The sequence below is a fragment of the Microcaecilia unicolor genome, chromosome 1, assembly GCF_901765095.1.
Source record: "Microcaecilia unicolor chromosome 1, aMicUni1.1, whole genome shotgun sequence".
Classification (NCBI taxonomy): domain Eukaryota; kingdom Metazoa; phylum Chordata; class Amphibia; order Gymnophiona; family Siphonopidae; genus Microcaecilia; species Microcaecilia unicolor.
The window spans coordinates 403247100-403267430 of NC_044031.1; the positions used below are offsets into that span (position 1 = coordinate 403247100).

General features: G+C 43.4%; 1 long non-coding RNA gene across 1 annotated transcript in view; it reads right to left on the reverse strand.

The window, feature by feature from the left end:
- The window catches only part of LOC115475522, a 599851-nt gene that overhangs the window by 105090 nt on the left and 474430 nt on the right, over nt 1-20331 (reverse strand). The window contains exon 5 of the long non-coding RNA XR_003943059.1: nt 18636-18691. This is a non-coding gene — a long non-coding RNA (uncharacterized LOC115475522). The remainder of the gene's footprint in view (nt 1-18635; nt 18692-20331) is intronic.

The window sequence follows — 20331 nt, forward strand, 5'->3', positions numbered from 1 at the left end:
AATAGCAATTTAGTCAAGTTTGTAACACAGGATTCAGTGAGTCCTGTGAAAATAACAATTGTGGCACCATCTAACCAACCATGGAATGGTGACTTAAAATAGCAGCGGTATATCAACCACACAGGAACGAATGAAGTGTAAAACAACTTAGAGCAGAAAAACTGCAAAAAGCTGATAAGCAGCCATGTCAAGCCTACTCTACAATAAGCTTTTGTATTGGCTGGAAGAATAAAGACTTTCATTTCAGAATCCTCATTCTCCTGGCCTCACTTTTTTTGTGAAATAGAAAGCACAGTGTTTAGTAGAATCTAGTATGGCGCATTTGGGATTGGGAAAACAGTACAGCAATAGACAATCTACTTTTCTAATATTTCTGGGTTTGAATTTGACTGAGTCTGAGCTCAAGCATACTTATCAGAAGCGCGGATATCCCGAAGCAACTTTGTCTGGCTTCTGAGGTATGTGTGAAAGCCTTTGCACGTCATATGCTTAAAGTTGTGGAGCATGAATAAAATTCCTTTGGCAGATTCAACCAGCAACGTGTTTCTGTCCTTTGTCCACTGGCTCTGCATTAAGAAAAAATTCATTCAGTGTTAGCATTATGTGACGGAATCGTAAAGAAAAACTTTGCAGTGATAAGAAGTGCTGAGAAACATTCCCCAGTCTTGCAGCTGTTTAAATAAGTCACCCATTTCTCACGCAACAATAACTTTTCAAAGTCTTTTCCATTTCGATTTGACAACAAATTTCTTCAAGTTGCAGAACTGATGGAAATATTTGCTATTGTCAATTTCTGTTTCCTTTTCTTTCAGATATACCACAGTTGCAACGACTTCATCCCAACCTGGAATTGTAGTTAAAACCATCTACACAACTATGGTGAATTCCTCCAGTGGCATGGTCCACATCTCCAAATAGTGCAAACATGTGGTGTACACAAAGACTACTTGTGAACAAAAAGCATCACAGTGCTCATCCAGTCCATCTTGACACAACTTCATTAACAACTCCTTTACCTTTAGTGACATGGAACAGTCTTGTGCGTGACATCTGAGAACAGACTGAACAGATTTAAGGTAGTTTATATCCTTCAGTAGTGAGTTATTTTCATGTGTGAGTGGAACACATTCAGCAGTGAATGCATTTGCCAAAGGTAAATTTCACTCAGATTATTTTCAAAGACATTTCAGATCACAGCAGGTGGCTTTTCTTGAGACAAAAAGAAAGATTTCAAGGTTGGAAACATCTGCAACAGCCGGAGGATGCCAGGATACAAAGACAAAACTAATGGTGACCTCAGTGGTGCTCATTAGTAATACCTGAAAATATTCAGGTATTAGTAATGAGCACTGCTGAGGTCACTATTAGTTTTGTTAAAAGATATAGGCGACTATGAACTTTGATTGTGCATAAACAGAATAATTGGAAAGCTAGTTTAGAAAATTGGATTACAAGTGTGGTTCCACAAAAATATTCACGAGAATTGCCATTGGGATTGGTAGGCTACATCAAGTCTTGCTGTGATAAAGCAGCTGACAATATTCCACTTCAACAAACTTGCAGAACTCTTTCAAATGTTCAGTTCGAAAAGTGTAAATTGATATCAGGACTAAGTGTATCATGCTGGACAGCCAATGCCAACTGACGTATCATTGCCGCTGCTCTTTCCTTTCACCTTCTTTAAATTAGCAAACACATTCTTGCCAGCAGTCCTACAATGGACACTTCCAAAATTAGTATTACAATTATCTCCTGCAAAGGCTATACACTTCCGAAATAAGTGATGTCTGTCCAAGCTGTTCTTAATTCGTATCAAAATTGTTTCTGCAGTTTCATCTGGAGTGCTATGCATGTCAATGAGTTTTGACTGTAAACCATCATTTTCCAATCAAAGCAGTAAATAAGAATTGGAAAACGCCTCATGATTACTGCCATCTGTCGTGACCCTACAATAGCATACACAGCTTAGTGCTTTCACCACCACATCAATGGAATGCGGAGCCAGCACATTGTTAACAATTGCTTCTAGTTTTGTTTCAATGTTGGAGTCAGGTAATATTGTTTTTACTAACCTGCAACTGCAGTCCATTGATTTATGGCTATGATGATGTTTAACAGCATGAAACGCCAATGTTCCTTCAGGAGCCGAAACAGAATCATCGATTTTGAAACACGGTGTTATGAAAAAAATCGGTAAGTTCCATAGTCGAACTTTCTCCCCGAACATTGGTAAGATGCTTCGACATTCTGACATGCACCTCTAAATCAAGCGCACCTATATGCTCAACAGAAATGTGAGTCCCACCACTACATGTTATGCATTCCGCTTCCCAGCCATATTGACCTGCATAAAAACACAGGTATTTCGCTTTCATCATGCCAGTAAATGAACAGCTTTGTTTTGGCATTTCAAGCTTGTAGCTCACTTTTTATGACTTTACTGTGCAGTGAAAACGCTGTAAACACAAACCAAGAAAACCTATCTCTCCTCTGTGCAAACACTTAGATTGTGAGCCCTCTAGGGACAGAGAAAGTACATGTATATAATGTGTACAGCACTGCATACATTTAGTACTGCTATAGAAATTAGTAGTGGTAGTAGAAGTATAGCCAGCATTCCCACTTGGATCCGAGCTAACTTCCTGGTGTCCCCCTCCACAGAGAGGGGATAAACCGATTGGACAGCATCAGCCTGGGATGTCCCACCCACTCACTACTGGAGGGGGACAGCAGGAGTTCGGATCCAATCAGTTCACAGCTCTAAAGTGATGTCATCAGGGAAGCCCTGCAGCGAGGAGGAGTTGGGACAGCAGTCAGCCAATGAGAGTCCATCTTCAGGGAGATGGGCGTTCTAGGATGTCAGCCGGCCAATAGAAGGAAGCAGCAAGAACAGCTGGGGGTGAAACCAAGCCCTGAGTGTTTCCCACAGACACTGTTTGATGGACCCTTGTCTTCCTTGCATTCTTGGTAAGTCACCATTACTTTTATGCTTTACATTTTGGTACTGCCCCCCCCCCCCCCCCCCCAATTTCTTGCCAGTAAAATGTCATTTGAAAAAGAAACATGGTACAGCTTTCATATACGCAAAGAAGCTGTGTGTAAGTCGGGGTTTTTTTGGTAGTCCATCTTCCCTGCCTTGTTTCTCCCATTCTCCTACTTGTGATAATGAAAAACTGGCAGGTCCAGACCTCCCGTTAAAATTTCCACGGTAAAGGTATGGATTGCTTTTGTGCATGGGGTCAGAAACGGTAGTGCACCACATTGCATGCACAGTATAATAGTAATTAGCTCATTATAATAGCTTTGCATTCCGTTTTCGTTAGCTGCTACCATGACAGGAAAATGGCTCGGAGAACCTTTTGTGCATGTCCCAGTTTACTACTTGTGTGCTAAACCGGCTAGAACTAGTTTAAAAACCACATTGATGGCTCGTTAAGTTTAGTGCATCTGGCCCTCAGTCCAGTCATAGACTTGCAGCAGGTCAGGTGGTAACAGTGCAAACTTGACGGCGCAGCGAGGATTGAGTGAGTCCGTCAACCATGACGAGTCCTCCTGTGTTCTTTACTGCGGCTGTTGACCGGACTGCATGCAGTGCACGAAGGATGGACGGAGGATCTTCACACGCCACAAGCTGACTCAGCCACAAAATGCATGTGCCAGTAGATCAGGTGACCATGACCTCATTAATACTGGCATGTATGTGTATGTGTATGTGTTTTGGGCCCGGAAACCAGACAAACTGTCAACATGGAGATAACCGCCCGGATGCCCGACAGTGACTCTTGAAAGGAGGATGTGTCCGGGGAAACACAGTCATATGATAACCCTAAAAGACTGCTTGCTGGAGTCATGGGAGGTAGAGATAGAGCTCATTCTGGTTTGAGAAGGGGAAGGAAGTATGCCTGCTGAGGTCTGGGGTTGGGGTAAAAAGTGGGGGTGCTTTATGGGATCTGGGAGGAAGGAGGGGAATGTTTGCTGGAATCATGGAGAAAAGGAAGAAGGTGGGAAATTCTTGCTAGGGGTCTGGGCAATTTACAAATACATTATAGTGGGCATAGGAGCCACCTTTTTTAAATTATTGGGGTGCTCACCCCAGTGGAGATAACCCCTCCCTGGACACATACAAGGAATTTATTCAATATTGGGGGTGCTCAAGCACCCACAGCAGCCACAGAGTCTCCTATGATAGTGGGATGGACAACTCACTTGTCTAGAGCCCATAAAATTGGATTAATCCTGCCCTAGACCCCTGAGATTTTATCTTGGAAAAGATTTCACATTCTGCACAGAATCCAGCAGAGCAATTTACCCAGCAAGAGAACAGGACAAGGAGTCAAGTTACTTGCTTGTTTTTGTTTAAATAAAGGATTTGATATACTCCTAGGCAAGCTCCCAAAGCTAATGGAATATCCTGTCTGCCCTGCACTCTGCAGCCTGAAGAACCAGCAGCACAGACACTGAGCACAAGCTTGGCTAACCATCGAATGCCTGTCCCCATGCCACCCCAAATTAACTGCACTTTGCAAGGCAGGAAATCCTGATTCTCATCATCAAAATTAGGTATGCAAATCTGCACCTCACTCTTCTATCACAATGCACGCTAAAATCAAACTATGACCCTGTTTGTAATACGGAGTTAAGGTTTAACACAATCTCCAGTCAATCCAGTTACCCAGAAGAAATATTATACACTTTATTTTAGGGCTGCATTTTGATAAAAATTTTAATAATAATTAATCGTGTGATTGAAGGTATGCTATTTATTGATTTCCCACTGCAGCTCCTTGTGACTCTGGGCAAGTCACTTAACCCTCCGTTGCCCATAAAATGTAACACTTCTGAGAGTTATTCAAACTAAACAGACACTGTCAGCAACTTTCAGGGAGAGTTTTAATTTGGTGTTTCCAGTGCCTGCATGAAAGACCAGCTGCTAAGAAGCTTATAAACACAGGATTTCTGTCAATCCAGTCTAACTAGACACTCGGGGCCCGATACACTAAACTTACTGGGCCAGCAACGTGTTTTTTTTGATCCGTTCAGCTGGTTTAGCAAGAAGAGAATCCAGTGATGAATGCACAAAGAGGATCTGTGGGCAGTTTTCCGTCCAAAGTAGCAGCTAATGGGAATCATATGCTAATATATTATAATAATATTCTCAGCATTCAGATGTGCATTCCAAAGGATGCACAGCTGTTTAAGAGTGATGCACAGAAAGACCCGCCCACCTTCACTGAGAGAAATTGTATAAGAGGTCTGAAACAGCCATAGCTGTTAGAGGAACTATGTAAGCCACATTGAGCCTGCAAATAGGTGGGAAAATGTGGGGTACAAATGAAACAAACAAATAAATAAATAAATAGCTTCTTGGGATCCTGTAGCTTCTCTTCTTGTTCAGCCTGTCCGGTTTACACAGCTTCCCTGGCAGAAGTTCTTCCTGTCCTCTCCTGCCAAGTGTTTCTCCCGCCACAACAAAAAAAAACACCGGGGAGTTGATTTCGCTTTATGCACTGCAAGCAGGGCATGCAAACACTCCCAAGAAGGAGCTACAAATTAAAAATAACTTCTTTTCTTTTCCTGATCAGCGCTTGATCGGAGAAGAATGCTCCTCACCCAAAAGTCTGGCTATTGTGAGGCAGAAAAAGCATAGTCACTCGTGAGTGTTTATTGCAGATCAGACGTTTCTTAAACCAATCACTATATATAATTTTCTTTCCTCCTCAGTTTGTTCTGTATCATTATTAACACATTCGTTCTTTACGAGAGCCAGGCAGAGTAGGAGCATTACTCCCCCTCTCTGAATGTGTGTGAAACACTGTGGAGGCGTGTTCAGGGCATGTACATAGCAGCCACGCTTACCAACTGACTGCTATGCACATACCCTGGCACTTTCTCCTACCGAGCAGCATGGTAAAAGTCCGTGCCGCTCATTTGCATGTGCTTTCTTTAGTGAGTCCCCACTATTTACACTTCAGTAATTTTTACCAGGGTGAAAATAGCAGGCAGTTCTTTCTGGGGACATAAGTGTATCGGCCCCTCAGTACTGCACAATATTTGTAGACAGATCAGAAGTGGCCAAGGTCTTTTGCTTATATTAAAGCTCCAGCTCCCTCACCTATGCCAAAATTAAATGTGGTCATGAACAGGAAAACCAGCCTCATTGACAGTCTAGCAGGGTTTGTCAGATTGCGATCCCTGAACAGATTAAAACAACTTGGTAAAAATTTGGTTAAATATAACAAAGCCCCAGATATAAGAGACTCAGGGGCCCTTTTACTAAGCTGCACTAGACAGGATGTGCTCAGGTGACAACTGTCAAATCAGTGCATGCTAATCCTGGTGTTATAAAATATTTGTATTTGGGGGGGGGGGGAGTGGGCGTTTATGCGCTAAATAGTTACCGCCTCCACATTAGCGCAAGATTATCGCATTAGTTTTTATCACCTACAAAATGAGTGGTGCTAAGTACTCACGCAGTCATTTTTTTTAATAGCAACATTAGCCCCAGGTAGAAAATCAGCTATTTTACGACTGTGGTAAAAACCCATGCAAGGGTGCACTAAGACCACTTTTTACTGCAGCTTAGAAAAAGGACCTCTAACTGCTTTGATCAACAAATTGTGGCCCAGTAGTAAGGGTATAGATTAAGTGCAGGGCTTTGGTTTGTGACCATGATCTTTTTGCCCACCACTACTAAAGCAGAGTAATACTTATAGGAAGACACGGTGGTACCATGCCAAGAAAACCTCTCAAGAACGCCAGCAGCAGCCAACATCCATGTCACTTCTCTCCCCATCACCACCAGCGCCCAGGCAGGAGATCTCAGCATCCTTACATTAAGCTGATAAACAGAACAACTTCCCTACAAGAAGGTATCTGAAAAGCTAGGATTCTCTAGCATGGTGAAAAAATAACAGGGTTTATACAAAGTTGTGTCAAATTGAATTATTCCAGACATTTTCTATATTGTCTATCTAAAGTTCGAAGCAGCTTACCTAGCACATAAGAAAAAATAACCATAAATATATATAAAATAAAATAACCACACACAGAAGTGGCACATTGCTGCCTGCATTACTGTTCGTTAAATCTTGTGGTCTTCAATAAGAATGCCCTGGTCATACCATTCACAACCAGTACTGGCCCTTTTGACCAATGCTCTTACCAGGGGCATAGCCAGACTTCGGCGGGAGGGGGTCCAGAGCCCGAGGTAAGGGGGCACATTTTAGCCCCCCCAGTGCCGCCGACCCCCCCCCCCCGGCAGCGGCGCCCCTCCCCCGTCCATTTCAACCCCCCTCCCGCCACTGCCAACTCTCCCCTGCCACTGCCAGGTATCTTTGCTGGTGGGGGTCCCCAACCCCCGCCAGCCAAAGATCCCTTCAGCGTCAGTCTCCGAGTCCGGCGCGTTCGCTGAGCTGGATTCTGTTTCTGTGAGTCCTGACTCCTCCACGTTCCTACGTGCAGGACGTCAGGACTCACAGTCACAGAATCCAGATCAGCAACGCGCCGGAGACCAGCGCTGAAGAGGACTTCGGCTGGCGGGGGTTGGGGATCCCCGCCAGCAAAGGTACCTGACAGTAGAAACGGGGGAGTCGAATGTGGCAGGGGAGGGTTGGCGGGGGTAAAAGAAGGGGGGCCAGGGCTAAATCTGCGGGGGCCCATGCCCCTGTGACCCCACCTAGTTACGCCCCTGGCTGTTACCCAAGGTTCTAAAATGAGTGCTACTTTGAAAATAATTCCCAGTCGTCTCACCTCCTTTAGAAATGGGATTTTGACACTAAAATAAAAGTACACTCTGCACCCATTGTTGGAACCATCTCATGGCCTACCTACAAAATCCGTCCTATCAATATGAGCCTTCAGTGTATTGAAATTTAGCTAAAAACTTACTGCTCGAAGCACATACTTAGGTTCTTCAACATATGAACTCTGTCTCCTCCTTTGGAAATAAGAATTGGTATATCCTCTGTATGTGTGTGTGTATATATAAATATAACAACTGACTCCAAATCTAATAATACCATCTAATGGACAAACATAAATGTTAAAAAAAAAAACATGTGGGATAAAGATGGCCCCGTATGACACCACAGTAGAGATACAAAGCTTCTGAGCAGTTCTTCCTAGGGAGGAAGGAATGCAACCAACCTACCACAAGGCAGGCATGAAACCAGACCTTGGATTTCAGGAGTACCAGAGCATAAGGTGGGGGGACACCAAATATTGTCACCTCCAGCGCATGCTCAGTTTCTGCAAAACTCAGCATGCATGGGAGAGAGCCCCGCCCCTTGCGCATGCTCAGTTTAGCAAAAACTGTGCATGCGTGGCGGGGGGGGGGGGGGGGGGGGAGGCCCAGTGAGGTGGCAGTGGTGGTCGCTAGTGGAGGAGCACTTCCACTGGTGAGGCATGGGGACCCCTGCCAGCCAGAGGTCCCAACCACAAATGAGGGAGGCAGCGCAGGACCCCAAGGTCCCTCCCCCTGTTGCTACGTCCCTACTGCTAGGTCACAGAATCCCATTTTCAGTGAACTTTGGTGATTAACCATCTGGAAGGCAGAAGATTGACTGAGGAGAAGATTGACTGAGGAGACAGTGTAATTCCTAATCCTAATTCAATCCAATGCCATTCTCACATAATTTAAGAGGGCCACCAGAAGAGACTCCATGCTAAACAGGTCAGGCCCTGACTGGACACAGTCAAGGTATCAATTATTTCCAAGTGGTTCCCTGTCTGTTGCACCACACAAGCCTCCAGAATCTTGGCCACAACTGGAAGTTGGAAAACTGTCTAGCATAGCTAATAATACAATACATAACTAATCTGTAGAACACTTGGCCACAAGACAAGATGGGGGCAAATAGCATACCAGGATTTTAAAAAAATAGATTAGATATATAACATAGTAAACATATTAAACCTAAGATCAAGATGTTGCCCCAGTTTTAGTGCATCCAAAGCATGACAGCTAGATAACAGTAAAGTATGATGAGGACATCTCATTTCTTACACTTTTCCTATCAGACCATAAAAAATGTCCCGATATCCAGCAATCCTTAGAGGTAAAAATTAGGTTATAGATAAAGCCCCAGATATAAGAGACTACAGCTGCATGATGCTACGTTCCATCTAGGCATCATTGTGGATAATATGTTGAAAGCCTCTGCTCAGTGCACAGTGGCAGCCACGAATCTTAATTCCCATTCTATTTACAAAGGAAAGGAGAACAAAGCGGAGAATATCATAATGCCTCTGTACCACTCTGTGGTGCAACAGCATCTTGAGAAACGTGTTTTGGTTGATGCATCTCTTGTACGCAACTATGGAATAAACTACCTAACACCATAAAATCAACGCGTGATCTGGCAACCTTCCGAAAATTACTAAAAACCTACCTCTTCAAAGAGACTTACAAAGAGAATCCTCCATAATGTCTTGACTAATCTACATCAGTACTAGCCAATACTGAACTCTCTTAATTTAGACACTTTAATCCACACTATCATTACTGAACATTATACCTTGTCTTACTCCCACTCACATATTCTGAATTACTTACTTATTACTTCTAATTTACCTGTTATTCTTTGTACCTTATTTGCAACAATATTTTATATTGTTAATGGTGTCCGCCTTTGTAACATAATGTAAGCCACATTGAGCCTGCAAATAGGTGGGAAAATGAGGGATACAAATGCAGCAAATACATAAATACATAAATAAATAAAGAAAAAAAGATATAGCTGAATTAGAAAATGTACAGCGAAAGGCAACCAGATGATAAAAAGGATGGAACAACTTCCCTATCAAGGAAGGCTACTAGAGGTTCTTCAGTCTGCAGAAGAGATGGCTGAGGGGAAACATGATAGAGGTCTATAAAATTCCGAGTGCAGTGGAATGGATAAACATAAATTGATTCTTTACTCTTGCAAAAAGTACAAAGCCTAGGGGACAAGACATGAAGTTGCAAAGTAATACATTTAAAACCAATCGGAAAAATATATTTTTTTCCCACTTAGCCCATAATTAAGTTCTGGGATTTATTGCTAGAGGATGTAGTAAAACTGGTTGGTGTAGCTGGCTTTAGAGAAGGACTGGACTCATTTTAACTCTATAAGCCATTATTACCGGAATTGCACTGCTTATCCCTGAGGGTAAGCTGCATAGAATCTATTTACCTTTTGAGACCCTGCCAGGTACCTGTGAGCTGGATGACCACTACAGGAAACAGGATAGTGGGCTTGATGGACCTTTGCTTTGATCCAATATGGCAATTCTTATGTCCTTATGCACATGTATTAAAATTAAGCATAAATGATCATAGAGAACAGCAGCTGTTGAAAGAAACCCTCACTACTGAGATGAGGAATTGCAGTACAATCTCAAAAGATCCTCATGCTTCTTCTGCCGGAATTTAAATATCAGTATAATTGCATTTGCTGTATATTATTTTGTTCTCATCATGTCTTTGGCAGCAGCTCTGACATTTCACCAGTTGATATTCTTACACTCAAAACAAATCAAAAGAATGTTTGGGTGCAGATTCAGAAAACAAAAGAAACCAAGGGGAATATGACTGCTGACAGAAAAATATACCAGCGATTTAAATGGGCAGGAGGCTCTTAACTCATTTGCGCCCGCCCAGCCGCTGGTATTCAGCAGCAATTAACTGGGCAGTGCTGATGAATATTAGCTCCAACTGGCCATTTTAAAAGTGGACTGGTCAGGGGTGTTCCAACAGTGGAGTCAGAGAAGAATTGGCAGCTATGTGAGTGCCGGTAATATTCAGTGCCAGTAGCCATGTAGCTAAGCGACCAAATGGGATCGTAGAAATAGAAGTCCTAACTTTGGTCACTTAGCTATGCAGGTGCCAGCACTGAATATTGACTGCTACCTGCACAACATCCAGGCACCAGCCTGCAGTGCACACTGTCCAGCCCTCCCTCTCACCCTGGCGCACTCTGATCCTCCTCTCAACCCCCGACACTAGCTCCAATCCCTTTCCCAACCCCCCTTGCACCAGCTCCAATCTGTCTCCCAACCACCCCAGCAAGCTCCAATCCCTCTCCCAACCCCCCACACTAGCTCTACTCCCTTAATACCCCCCCTTGCACCACTTCCAATACCTCTCCCAACCATCCTCTGCACCTGCTCCAATCCCTTTCCCAACACCCCCCAGCGAGCTCCAATCCCCCTCCCATTTCCTGAAATCCCCTCCCAACCCCCCCACACCAGTTGCACTCTCCCTCCCAACCCTCTCATGCCACTGATGCCAGCTCCAATCTCCCTCCCAATCCCTCAAGCACAAGGGGTGTTGGGAGGGGGATTGTAGCTCACTGAGGGAGGTTGGAGTGGGGACATGGAAACTCCACTAATGTGGGTCCCAGACAATATTCAACATAAGAACATAACAGTAACCATACTGAGTCAGACCAATGGTCCATCTAGCCCAGTATCCTGTTTTCCAAAATGTGGCCAAGCCAGGTCACAAGTACCTGGCAGAAACCCAAATCGTGGCAACACTCATACTACAAATCCCAGGGCAAGCAGTTGCTTCCCATGTCTGTCTCAATAGCAGACTATGGACTTTTCCTCCAGGAATTTGTCCAAACCTTTTTTAAACCCAGATACGCTAACCGCTGTTACCACCTCCTCCGGCAAAGAGTTCCAGAGCTTAACTATTTGTATGCATTGTACACAAATTTTATCTCATGCACATTCATTATGGATATCCTGAAAATCTAACTGTCTGGGTGCGTCCCAGAGTTCAGAATGAGAACCCCTGCACTAGACCAATGTATCATACAACCTGAAAATAAATCCAGTTTTCACCAGGATCCGTATGGCATGTAAATTTCAGTACACAAAAATGTATAAAAATTCTAATCACATACATCAACCTACCATCTCCAAAAGCTTCAGCTTCTCCTCCGAAAACAAGTTCTTCTTCCTCAGCTGCTCCACGATACCCTCCATAGTTTCCAAGCTTAGAGCAATGCCGGCGATGCCACTGCTGCAGAACTTTTACTTTCTTCTGCAAGCTCATGACTACGGACAGCAGCTGCTCTGTGGTCACATTGTTCCTGTTGTATCTGTAATCCTCTGGCTGTTCTTCCAAAGGATCCTGCAGAGTCTTGGCAGAATCCATTTCTTCTGCTGCTACAACCAGAGGTTCAGGCGGTATGGCAGTGGTGGTGGCGGCAGCAGCATGACTGGACACGATGGGCAATGTGGAGACAATTGGAATCGTGAGAGCAGATGATAAGACGGTCTCTGGTGGCATGGTAGAAGGAGTCAAGGACGTAGTGTGGTAGGATGACACCATGGTGGCTGTTGGAACAGTTTCAAAATATGCTACCATCTGAGTGGGTGAGGCTAGAACAGACAACAGCTGCTGGATCCGTATCTACAAAGGGCTCAGTTGAAACATTTTCAAGAACAAGTGCAGGATCCACATATGTATGCAGGTCCCAGATAAATATTGGCTGTGACTCAAGAGCTAGTGGTCTGACAGTATCAGACGCTGCTATGTAATGCTGGTGCCCAAACACAGCCTGGCATTGAATATGGAGGCCTAATTTAGCCAGCAACAGCCTCTTAAAAAACACTGACCACGGTCAGATGAATACTGACCAGATAACTTCCAAATAAATCAATTGACCAGATAACTTCCAAATAAAGTAATTAACGGGCAAAAACAGATAATTTGTTTTTTTTAACCGACACTTTAGGGCTCTGGGTCGAGGTTAATGGCCCACTCTAATACAGATTGTACTTCCACATATATATGATCATTTATCCTTGCAGGTATATTTATGTGGGGCACACGAAGATGATCATTCAGTCGAGTCTGAACAAACATAAAAGCAGCCTGCCCATGGTGGCATTATCTGCTCCACGGGTAACTAAGTGAAGACATTAGGTGGCACATTGTTGATCATAACCCTTCTAACATCTGAATTGGGAGATTGTGATAACTTCAAAAATTATCAGGAACGTTGCTAGACTTTCACCCTGCATTCTGTTTACCCAAATGGTATGAATGAGGAATTTAATTGGATGTCTTTGATTTGATGTAATTGCTGAGAGATGTGCATGTGATTGGAACTGAACTCTAAAGAATGCTCAGAGGCCATGTTTGTTTCTTATGTAGATTGATTATCTAACCAAGAAGGTTTTACGACAGGAGACAGAAGGAGCCTATCCAGCCCATTCTGTGGGCTGAAACCAGTGGCTGGAGCTTCCCGCCATAATATGTGACCCCAAACAATAGCAAACTTGTGAGGTTTATGACTGCCTATGCGCGTGTGTGTGTGTGTGTGTGTGTGTGTGTGTGAGGTTTATTCGAAAGCTTCTGATATGCAACCCAAGGGTTTTTTTGTTTTGTTTTTACTTCTGAGGGAGGCCTGGGGCCACGGGAGCTCTCTTTCTGTAGGGGGCAGCTTTAAGAAAGGCACCAGCTCTGCCTGAGCCTCAGGGCCTAGTTGTGGGGACCTCCCCCCCCCCCCCCCCAAAGAGGTAAAAAAAAACCAAACAAACCTTAGGTTACATATAGGAAGCTTTCAAATAAATAAAAAAGCTGACAAATAAAAAAAAAAACCACAATCATAAACCTTACAAGTTTGCTATTGTTTTCAATAGCATCTGCGAATGTTTGAGGTCACACAATATGACGGTTGCACGGGGGAGACAGGTTCAACTTTTTGATAATATGCTGTCTCCTATCCTAAAACCTCCTTGGATCTAACCGAGTAGTGGTTCTATGGAGTTACTGCAACTGATAGTTTAGAGTGTTTCCAGTTCATGGACTAGAACATTTTGAATACTTTTTTTTTTTTTTTAACAGAATCACTGAAGTACAAAGGGAGTGTGAAACCCAGCACCATGTGTTGGATTTTGGTCAGATCTATGTTTGTGCTGGAAGAACATCTGTAAATCGTCATCTTATAAGTAACGTGACTGTGTTGTATTTGTTTTTGAGTTGAAACACTACAGAGATTTTGTTTAAGAGATTTGGACACTTTTTGGCACTTATTCTTAGGACCAATGAGGAATTTGGGAATTGAAGGAGCTGTTTGATCTACTGTAGGATGATTCCCGCTCCCATCTGAAGGATCTTTAAAAAAAAATACGTTTATGTTTGTGGACATATGTTTTTGAATTGGCTAATGCTGTTCATCAAAAACATGTGGGTCATATGACATAAAGGCCTTCTCAAGATATTACTTATTTTAATTCATTCACATTATTTAAAAGTTATCGTTTCCCATACTGTGATCTGAATTATTTTTATTTGGGTCTAAACTCTTGCTGTGTAGCCAGAAACTAAAGCAATAGTTACCAATCTTTTTGTGGATGTGACCCCATGATTATGGCCAAATAAAACTGTGTGACCCCCCCCCCCCACCCCCACATACATACAGAAGTGCATGATGCACCTATAGAGAGCCCACCCAGGTTGTAACCCCAAACATGAGTCTTGTGTCTCCATTTGGAGCCCCAACCCACTGTTTGGGAAGCTCTGGACTAGAGGGAGTATGGTGACTGGCACAGCAGCTTTTCATTGCTTCTTGCCAGTCAACCTATGGCACTCCAGTGTAGGTCACCCACCCCTTCCCTTCTATAAGGCCCCGATGCTCAGAAGCAAATGTACCATTAGCACCGGACTAGCGCCTGCATTTAGCAGTGCACAATTCTCAGAGGCCCTTACCTTGGCAAACAAAGAGCTCAGCAACAATCAGTGCTAATTTTTTTGGGATTTGGATTTTGCTCACACCTTTTCAGGAGTAGCTCAAGGTGAGTTACATTCAGGTACACTGGATATTTCTCTGTCCCAGGAGGGCTCACATTCTAAGTTTGCACCTGAGGCAACGGAGGGTTATGTGACTTGCCCAACGTCACAAGGAACAGCAGTGGGATTTGAACTGGCCACCTCTGGGTTGCAAGACCGGTGCTCTAACCACTAGGCCACTCCTCCATTCCATTGCACGTTAATGTAGTCGAAATGATGTAAATGGGGTCATTTTCTACTCCCTCCGATGCTCAAAGAACAGCTCTCATGAACAAGGGCACCCCACTGCTGGAAACCCTACGCCAGTGTTAGGGTGTCCGAAACGTGTCCACTTGGATCAGGTCCGTTTTGGTCCGATGCGACCTGATTCCCCTTGATGCCAAACAAGACGTTTCTTGGCTTTTTTTAAATTCCAGCATGGAACTTTGGAGGAAACAAAAGGACCTCACGGTGTTTCTGCAAGAAGGTCAGTTGCACTCTTCCATGAAAGCCTTCACCTCTCCACCACCCAACCCTACCTACCCCTTTTCCATGCCGCCTAGGTGAAAGTTATGGGAAATGTCCCAATGTAAGTGTGTATCTCATTGTCTTAAACTACCGCCTCTTCAGTTGGCTAAACAATGCAAATCCTGTCCCACTCCCTGCTCCACTGCACAGCTTTTGTGCGCACGCCCAGGTACAATCCTAATGGTACTTCCTAATGGTTAACGCTAACAGCGAGCCTATATTTGCACATCATTAGCATTGAGCATTAGGAAGTTGCTTTGCCACACTGTTCCAACGCTATTTTTCTGGAGCTAGTCCGCACAGCGCCGGAGTTTTGCACATCAGGGCATTCGTATGCAGTTACTGAGACCCCAATGCTCAAAGAGCTGTAGAGAACAGTGCTGGAAAAATAGCACGGCAAAACAACTTCCAAATGCTCAAAGCTAATGATATGCAAATATAGGCGCACTGTTAGCGTTGACCATTAAGAAGTTAAGGGGGAGGAATTGTGCCTGGGCATGTGCACAAGAGGAGAAAGATCCACAGATAGGCCGGGAGCAGGGAGACAAGTTGATGTTGTAGTTTTCAAACAAGACTCCCTTCCTGGAGGTTGGGACGACTGTGAAATTCTCTGCTAGCGCGGGTTAAGGTCACGCATGGGGTGCAGGGAGTGAGGAGGTCACCAGAGCACAGATTTGGGAAGGTAAAAGAACCAGACTAAAGTTCATTACTTATTTTACAATCCTGTGCATATCTTCTCTCTCCTCTACTGAAAGATCGGTAACTGTGCTGGCATAGGGTTTGCAGAGGTAAGGGCGCCCTTGTTCTGTGTGCTGTTCTCCGAGCATTGGAGGGAATAGGAAATGGCTTCATTTGCATGATTTTGACTATGTTAGCAATCTCAAAAATAATGTTTATAAGAGGAATCAGGAATGCCACATTTAACAAAGGATCCATCAAGTAGGACATCCCATCTTCAGAGCCCTGGATGGATGAATGTACATTCTCAAAAGAAATTTGTAATGGAGTTCTTGTAATTGAATACTCCCCGCCAATTGAGAGACAGTCTGTAAACTACGTAGAAATAGATTAATATCCTGATATCCAAAATCTGTTATCCACAAAGCAACTACTTGATAAAACGGATGGAGGCCTCAGCGTTTCATCAAAGCAAAATAATGATGTCGCTGAAGTCCCTCTGTTACTGCTGGCATCGGCCAGATATCATCAAAATCAGAGTCTGTAAATGCGGCTGGGAAAGATCTGCATAATGTCATAGTTGCAGATAATAATACCAAGGACAATTCAAAAGGTCACAGATCCTTTTAAACTCAGCAGAGGACAAGATAATCAGCCCCACCTCATCTTCTTCACCAATAACATGTTGGAGTCTTATTATCTTCTGCCATGCCCATTCCCCAAAGCACGCTGGCGATTGTCCAGGAGGGAAGTCTGCATTATCCAAAATTGGCAAAGATCAGGAACTTATTGCCATAAAGCCATAACATTTCCTGAAATGATACCAGGCCCAACACAGTGCCCGCAACAAATCATGTTTCCTCAAGAATTTTGGGACGGCCAGTGTCCAAGCACGGATTAAATAAGTAGGAGATAGGTTATCACAAAATTGTCCCTCATATTCAATATCACTATAAAATGGAGGTGTGAAAAATCCAGTCTCTTACTTGACGCATATTATTTACAACATTGTAATATTTCAAGTCTGTCAGACCCAGACCATCCTCTCTATAAAGTAAGCCAAGCTGAGAAAAGGGAAAGGGAAATGGGACTTGATATACTGCCTTTCTGAGGTTTTTTTTGCAACTACATTCAAAGTGGTCTACATATATTCAGGTACTTATTTTGTACCAGGGGCAATGGAGGGTTGAGTGACTTGCCCAGAGTCACAAGGAGCTGCAGTGGGAATTGAACTCAGTTCCCCAGGATCAAAGTCCACTGCACTAACCACTAGGCTACTCCTAGCCTCAGTTTCTTATTGGACCACAAAAATTTGAAAGAGGATTTTGTTCCACAGCTTCAAATCCTTTGTTTTCAATATTAAGGGTAAATGTTGGAGAACATATAACCACTTTGGTAGGATAATTTATTTATTTATTTATAGCATTTATATCCCACATTTTCCCACCCACGGGCAGGCTCAATGTGGCTTACATCAATTCAGCAAACAATCAAATATTTTGAAGTTAAAAAGATTAGTGAGTAACAGCAAAGGAGAGGAAAAGGAAAAAGAGTAATAGAGTTCAATATGTCGTTCTGACTGCAGCAGTTCAGAAGTTAGAGATGCTAGGTGGGTCTTTAGCGTAAGCATTTCCAAATAATAGGGTCTTTAGAAATTTTCTGAAGGACAAATGATCTTGAATAGATTTTACAAATTTTGGTAAACCATTCCATGAGTGAGCGCTAACATAATCATTTTTAACAAGTATTCTACCCCTTAGTGAAACTGGCAATGAACTCCAACATCCACAGAGCCTCCCAGTCACTTTCAAAAGAGGTCCAATATTAGCGCAGTGCAAATGTGACAAATTTCTAGGATGTTGAGGCCCAGATATTTTATTGATTGTCTTGCCCACTGGAGAGGGAAGGGATCTCCCCAGCGGTGCTCCAAATTCTCAGACAAACTAAGGACCTGAGATTTATCTACATTAATCCATAATCCTGACATCTGGCCAAACTCCGCAAGAAGCTCTAAGGTCCGAGGAAGAGAGATACAAGGTTCTGTGAATGTTGTCAATAAATCATCTGCAAACAAAGCTAACGTAAAGCTGGAATCCCCCACCAGAATTCCCCTTACATGCCTGTTATGAAGTAGTCGACATGCCAGGAGCTCCATGCAAAGTATAAACAAAAGGGGGCATAAGGGGCACCCCTGGCATGTCCCCCTCTGCTCATCAAAGGGCGCAGAAAGGACTCCATTTAATGGTACCTGTGCTCAGGGTTAACAATAAAGTAATCATATCATCACTAGAAAACTCCCTTCAAAATCAAATTGGTGTAAAACAGCTCACAAGTAAGGCCAAGAAACATGGTCAAATGCCTTTTCGATATCAAAATTCACCAAAAGAGCATCCACCTCCCCTGTCTGAATAGCAGAAATTGCACCCAACAGCCTGCGGACATTACTCACTGAATTACGTCCCTTAATGAAGCCCGCTTGGTGGGAATCTATCAAACAAGACCATTTTTCATTTTATTAAAACTTACTAGACTGCCCTTACCACTAAAGTGCGTCAGGACGGAGTACAATGAAATAAGCATTTACCTCAGTACTTTGTCTTCTACATTGAATTTTGCTGGCAAAATGTTGTAAAAGATTTGTACCAAAGTTTAAATGTGTACTGACCTGGCACAGATGGTATGGTATGGTTCCAATGCAGGAGTTCAAAGTTCTTCAGAAAACTGAAATAAAAAAACATCGAGAAAGTTATATATATATATATACTATTTAATGGTTCTGCTGCTTGCCTCTTTCTTCTTTTCTAATATGTACACCTCTGGTAAAATATATATTGTGCAAGTGGCTGCATCCCATAACAGACTATGAGAGCAGCTGTTGAGCACAGAATGGTGAAGCTCAGTTTCAGAAAGAGAACATATACTGAACAAAAAGACTCACATCACATCATTATTAAGGATGCACATGAATTGCAATTAATGCACGATGAGCACACCAATTCATTAACCGTAATCACAAAAATAATCGCAGTTAATACATTTGATCACTTACAGTTCTTAATTCTTATCGGCTTATTGGCCAGCCAAGCGGCCTCCTGATTTAAGCCACTTTTTGGACTTTTTTGAGAATGAGCCCCGTGGAGGGGGCATTTTCAAAAGAAACGTCTAAGTTTGGATTTGGACATCTTTGTAAAATGTCCAAATCCAGAGGCGGGGAAAACCATATTTTCGAAAAAAGATGGACGTCCATCTTTTGTTTCGAAAATACCGTCAAAGACGTCCAAATCCAAGGACGTCCTTAGATTTGGACGTCCTTGCATTTAGAAGTGTCTTTGACTTCCGACAATTTTTGAAACCAAAGACGTCCAAAGTTACAAACGTCCAAATGCAAGCCATTTGGATGTGGGAGGACCCAGCATTTGTAGTGCACTGGTCCCCCTGACATGCTAGGACACCAACCGGGCACCTTAGGGGGCACTGCAGTGGACTTCATAAATTGCTCCCATGTACATAGCTCCCTTACCTTGTGTGCTGAGCCCCCCAAACCGCCCCCCAAAAAAACCACTACCCCCAACTGTACACTACTACCATAGCCCTTACAGATGAAAGGGGGCACTTATATGTGGGTACAGTGGGTTTCTGGTGGGTTTTGGAGGGCTCGCTGTTTCCTCCTCAAATGTAACAGGTGGGGGGGGGGTATGGGCCTGGGTCCGCCTGTCTGAAGTGCACTGCAGCACCCACTAAAACTGCTCCAGGGAACTGCATGCGCTGTTATGGACCTGAGTATGACATCTGAGGCTGGCATAGAGGTTGGCACAAAATATTTTTAAAGGGTGGGAGGGGGTTACTGACCACTGGGGGAGTAACAGGAGGTCATCCCCGATTCCCTCCGGTGGTCATCTGGTCATTTTGGGCACCTGTTTGTGCCTTATTCGTAAACAAAGCATGTCCGGGTGAAAACACCTAAGTTTTACTTTATGATGTCCTTGCTTTTTTTCAATTATGGCTCAAAGAGTCCAAGTCTTAGGCATGCCCAAGTCCTGCCTTCACCATGCCTCCGACACACCCCCTTGAAATTTGGACGTCCTTGTGATGGACTGCAGTTGGAGACGTCCAAAATCGGGTTTCGATTATAGCGATTTGGATGTCCCTGGGAGATGGATGCCCATATTTCGATTTATGTTGAAAAATAGACGTCCATCTCTTTCGAAAATGAGCCTGATAGTAACCTATCAAAATATTATTAAAATTAAAAAAAAAACGTTTTTGACAAAAGATAGGAGGAAGGAGGTTGGTGCAATGATAGATGATCATATTGTGCAGTAAAATGTGATTCTGCACCTCAAGTGATATGCACTTTATTT